Source organism: Durio zibethinus, chromosome 6, assembly GCF_047325235.1.
Source record: "Durio zibethinus cultivar Kanyao isolate XHJ-2024 chromosome 6, ASM4732523v1, whole genome shotgun sequence".
Classification (NCBI taxonomy): Eukaryota; Viridiplantae; Streptophyta; class Magnoliopsida; order Malvales; family Malvaceae; genus Durio; species Durio zibethinus.
The window spans coordinates 955,429-961,646 of NC_143167.1; the positions used below are offsets into that span (position 1 = coordinate 955,429).

Consider the following 6,218-nt stretch of genomic DNA (forward strand, 5'->3'; position numbering starts at 1 on the left):
GACATTTACTGCTCTCATTTGAACATTAGAAGAAAGTAAAATAAATAATTTAGGCACCAAATAATAGTTTGTGATTAAGAAATTCATATATGTATTAGTAACATGAATTTGATGTTAACTAATAAAAATTGCCGCAATTATTAAGTAAGTAATTCGTTATTTTTTAATACAATTAGAGATTACTTGAATTTATTTTTTTTTCTTTAGACGATTTAAGGATGCACTCCCCGCATTGATATTTGAATACTTTTTATTTATGTAAACTTATAATTGTTTATAATTATAATGTTTACAAACATTAATAAACTATAAACAATACTCAGAAAATTATAATTGTTTGCTACAGTGACTAATAAAAAAATATTGATAAAATGATACTATAGGATTGATAATTTCATAAACCATTGAGGGATCAGATAATTGTATTTACATCAAAATCCTTTCTGCTTATGGGGCAATATCATTTAGAATAAGCAGAGATAACTACTAAATAGGAAACAAGTTTTCTTTTCTCTTTCCCTTAAACAGTAGACGATTAACTGACCAGGGAGAACCATATATGGCCAAATATCAGTTGTGGCCTATCATATCCTCTATTAATCTTCCAATTGAATTGATTGAAGATCCACCTTCCATAGTAGCTTTCCTAGCCATCTCTGCCATTTCCTTCACTTTCTTTCTCACCTCGCTGCCACCATCCATGACCATCCGAACAGCTTTCTCTATCTCATCTGCCATCACGACATCACTTGTATCTCTCCTGTAATCCAACCTCAGCACTACTGCTAATCCCAGCTCCTCCATCACATACGCATTTAGCTGTTTTTCAGCATACATAGGCCATGTTACAATTGGCACACCAAACCACAAGCTTTCCAGGATTGAGTTCCAACCACAATGAGATACAAACCCTCCTATTGCCTCGTGGGCAAGAACCTCCACCTGCGGCGCCCACCCACATACCATCTCCCTCCCTTGGATCCTTTCTAGGAATCCGTCTGGCAACATTTCGTCAGGATTCTTGTAATAAGCAATTCCTGAAGCATCATTTTCTGGTGATGGTGGTTGTGGCACACGCAAGGACCATAAGAATCTGTACCCACTCTGCTCTAGCCCAAGTGCTGTTTCTTTCACTTGGGGTGCTCCATAGCTTCCCATGCTTCCAAAGCAAAGAAAGACCACTGATGATTGAGGCTGATCATCAAGGCATTTCATGACCTTGTCGCGTTAGGCCAAGTCCAACTCGGGATGAGGCTGCCAGTTGAGATGAATCACTGGTCCAACTGGATAAATTGGAGGGTTTTGGCCATTGGAAAAACAATTAAGAGCATAAGACTCAAGCTCTTCAAACGTATTTATCATGATACCTTTGACATCCTTAAACCTTTCAGCAATCTTGAAATATGCGGTATAACCGCCATCCCTGTTAAACACAGCTTAAGGCAGAACACATGAAGGGACAGGATTGACAAATCCTGGGATCAAATGATCGGGATCCGTGCTTTCAAATTCTGAGCTGTTCTGGCTATGTCGAGTTGTTAGGTACAGCATGAGACCCAAGAACGCTTTATTTGTGATTAAGAATATATAAGAAGGAAGATCCAATTCAGTTGCAATATCAATCATGGGTGCACAAACCAGATCAAGAACTAATCCTGCAACTCGGGTTGAATCCGAGCTAGATTTCACTGACACAATATTTCTGACAACATTTCTAATAGGAGGGATGTAGCTCTCAATGTATGCATAGAGATAGGCTTCTGCTGATAACTTCAAAAGATCTAATGGCGGAGGATCTACCCGAGGAATGTCAATTAGTTGGATTCGATCAGGTTGCGAAGCAGTAACTGATTTGGTGTAGTCATCCACAAAACTTGTAAGCGACTTCATGGAAAGAATAGTAATCCAAATTCGATCATCTTGATGGATAAGGCGCTTTGCAAACTCAATAGTTGAGACCAAGTGTCCGATTAGTGGTGTTGGAATGAATGTGAGCTCTACTTTCTTCATCTCTCAGCTTGTTTGATCCTTTCTTGTTCCGGTAGCCCTATGTGATCTGCCTTTTTGTGCTTATCAAGGCATTGCTTCCGGCACAAGTCCAATAATTTACATGAAAAGTGATACGGGCAAATGAGCAGAGAAATGAATTAGAAGTGCGGAATGCACACTTTTCAATGGGAAAAAGATAGCAGAACCAATTGTTTGCCAGCCTGCCAAAGATATTTTCTTGATTTTGTCTTTTTGCCCGGAAGTCGAGATAGTTTTATTAATAAATAAATGAAACACAAAGAAATCCCGAGGCATAGCCAATAATCCAGTATGAATCAACCAAAAAAAGACGAAAACTTCACTTCTCATTCCCCTTCAAGCACTTGTTTTTATTCTGGATTTACCCTTCAACGTGGGTGAAATCCCCTACACATAAATACAAGGGGATGAACCTGATCACAAAAACCTGTTAGAAAGTTTACAGAGACCCAGTCCCACTAGCCACCGAACTGACACATTTAAAGGTGGTTTGACACTGCTGTCAATTGGATTCAATCATATAGTCTAAAGAGGCAGTTCAGTTGTAAATGAAGATGAACAGGGAAAATTTCCATGTATGAGCTGTGGCAAGGATTACAATGTTTGCATCAGAATTTATTATTCAAAATTTAATTATATATAGTTATTTTTAAAAACTTAAAGCATTTAATTATTAATAAATATATTTATGATTTGAAATCCAATCTAATTATAATACAATTTTGTCTGCAAAAGAGTCTTCTTGTAACACCTGTTCACTTTATGACGTAAAAAGAATTTTGCATTTTGTTGATAGAGTTTTTGGATTTTCATTGTTAAAAAATCTGAAAAGAAAAAAAATACTTCTAAAATGGAAAATTGAAAAAAAAAAAAAAAAAGCGAGAGAGAATGGAGATAAAAAGAATGGAAGGAGAGGCCAACGGACGAAGGAAAAAAAAAAAGAAAAAAAGAAAAATAGAGGAAGGTTTGAAAGGATCATTATAGAAAATTAACTACTGACTCATTGTCGTCATTTTTATAAAAAAGATAAGAAAACAATTATATAAATTGTTGAGGGTGTTATTGACTTTTGACAAAAGAAAATTTAGGTTTAAATGGAAAGTAGGTTATGGAGAAAAAGGAAAAAGAGAGAAATTAATTAGAAGAAGGAAGATAAACAAATGGCCTTCGAAAGCCAAATTCATCTTAATATTAAGTTGTTTTTGCGCATGCAAAGGTTAGAGTTGACATTCATTGGTTTTTTTTTTTTTTTTTTTAATTTTTTTAAAGAGTGGCCATATTAGATGTCGTTTTTGGTCTTAATTAAACAAGCTAAATTTGACCTCCATTTATTAGATCCGACTTTTTTTCATTTTTAAAAGATTTTTTTTTTCCAAATTGATCTTGCGAAAAAATTGCTTTTTAAATTTTGATTATAATATATGTGTAAAGTTTGGCTTATTTGGGATTCCATTCAATTGATTGTGCAATTGTTTTGACAGAGAAAAATAAAAGATAAGTAATTTTTAAAATTTCAAAAAAAAAAACTTTCATATTCTCTCGAATTTATCTTTTGTATTTCTTCTCTTTTTCTTTGTAATCTATATAGTTGGATTTGATTTTTTTGAATAAATAGTTGGTTTTAATTTTAATTTTTTATCTTAATTTTTTTATTTTGATTTTGTATTTTTCTTACATTTCATATTTTATCTAAACACTTGAAGATAATATTGAGCGAATCGCTTATTTGATGACGAGTTCAAAATTGAAAAAAAAAAAAAAGAAAAGAGTATTGTTTTCATTTCTATAAATAGAATATTATTTTTATTTTAAATTAATTCTAATTTTAATTAATTTTTTATCAAATAAATATAAAAAAATACAAAATTTATTTTTCAAAAATAATTTTAATTTTGCAAGAAACAAATAAAATCTTAATTAAGTTTTGATTGGTAGGAAAAAGAAAATGAAACTTATAATTGGTAAGAGAGAAAAAATTTTACGGAAAGAAATTTCGAATGATTAATTATTAATGTCTTAAGTCAATGTTTGTCCGTCAAACATGTAACGAAGTGACCAAAAAACATGTTCTTGACGTGGTTGACAAGTTGCCAAACAAGTCCAAATCCATTATTCAGTTTCACGTTTGCCAGACCCCAGGTGAAAGTTTGATGATTGACAGACTGGAACACGGTTCCTTAGACTGCTTCACCCTCGTCAGTGACCAACGAAATCTACAAGTCAATGCCCGGTCAACAAAACTTAACTTCCACTGATCTTTTAGATTTTTTTTTTGAGCGATTGAGATTTTTACGCGTGGACATTTTTAGTAGATTTATTTATATCAAATTTAATAAATTTATATAAAAAATATAATATAATAATTATGTTAGGTTGTCTGGCAACTTTGCTTTGGCCGCAGTGGCATTCCGAGCACAGAAGGATCCATCCAAAAACCCCAGAAAACGAAGACAATTGTTTCACCTAAATATGAAAGCAGATTTGACAATTAAATCTTCTAGTTCATTAACAGTTCGTAGTTCTACATTTGAAACAATTGGTCCATGAATCATTTCTACGACCACTTTTTAAGTAATTCTCAAGCTCCTAGCATCATTGCTCCCATTCATACCAGTGGCTATTGAAGAAAATTTGCTGTAGGTGGTTCCGACTATGGTTAAATAACCATGTATAAAGTTTTCCTGTTTCATCTTTCATACCAAGTTGTAAAGTGAGCTTTCATGTATATTCTTAGTAAGAACAATGGATTAGACTGTTCTTGTTCTAAAAGAAACAAAAAACAATTAGTCTATCTATCTAAAGATTTAAAGTCAATAACAGAACTTCAATTAATTCATTAAGATTTATGAGAGGATATGGAGCAAAACAGCTTTAGGAAAAAGACAAAAATCATCCAATACAACAAGAACACAAAAGTTAACGCAATTCAACTTTGTAAATTCAATTTCTATAATCAAAGACAAAGGTATTAATGCGTTAATGCAAAATGTAAACATGTTCATGACTTTCCGATGACTTCAAGTTTCTGTTTAAAATAGTGTGTAATCATTTTTTTAGTTTATAGAGAAGAGATGAAATTTTGATTGAAAACCAAAATCTTTATGTCTTCTTGAAAGCTCTTTAGTCACTAAGCAGACATAACTCCTGTTTTGTTTTATGGACATAGAATTTTATGTTTTGTTCTTCCATTAGACTCGCAAAGACAAAACCTCAGGACATTGTTTGGTTTTTGGGCCCCGGTGACAGAAACTTCCTTAAAACCCTAGAAAACTCAACCAATTGTTTTACCTAAATATGAAAGCAGATTTGAAAATTAAGATTAATGATAGTGGGGACTTGCCGTGTTGTGTTTAATTTTTCCTTTGAGTAAGCCTCACTTTTACGTTTTGCACATTCTTGAGGACCCAAAAAATTGGAAGTCCACAATAACAATAACACTAATTAAGGAAGCACCGACGAATTTATCTTATGTTTTTATATATTAAATATTAATTATATTTTTTTGAAGAAGAAATTCAAAATCAATGAGATAAGATATGGATGAAGATTTTATATTTGATGTAATTTTTTTATTTTAAAATTATAATTATAATAAAATGTCATATTCATATAATCAATTGAATAATTAAATATTATATAATAATCAAATTATGATTATCGAATAATCAATTAACAAATTAAAATATAATTAAACAATTAATTCACAAGTAGAGAGACTTGAACTACGACATCATGTTCTAAGGCTTTTTGTTTTTACATTAGGCCAATGCTTCATAGAATAATTAAGTACGTAATTAAGTCGAAAATGATAAGAATCCTGCTTTTCCTATTGGATTGTCCAAAATGACATTTTTACGTGTGGTGTTGAATGTAATGCTCAGGGTGCTAGGATGCGACGACCGATGGGCTAGGAGTTACAAACGGCTCTCTCAAGTGTATTGCGAATGTCTCGAGGTGAAAAAATGTAACGTCTCGATATTAAGATGTAATATAATTATATTATATTAAAATATAATTTTAAAATAATACAAAGTTTTTTTTCTTAATCATTTAAAATTTTTTTAATAAAATAATCTGTTAAATAAAATTTTTATCTTTAAGCCAACTAATAACAAATCTCTTTATATATTCAAATATAAGCTGTATAAAATATAAAACCATTAATAATATCTCATTAGTTAATATTGTCT

At 31.7% G+C, this 6,218-nt stretch overlaps 1 pseudogene; it reads right to left on the reverse strand.

Annotated features, from left to right (window-relative positions):
- Window positions 1–307: 307 nt before the first annotated feature.
- On the reverse strand, window positions 308–2,567 carry LOC111286565 (UDP-glycosyltransferase 71K1 pseudogene; annotated as a pseudogene).
- Window positions 2,568–6,218: the final 3,651 nt, after the last annotated feature.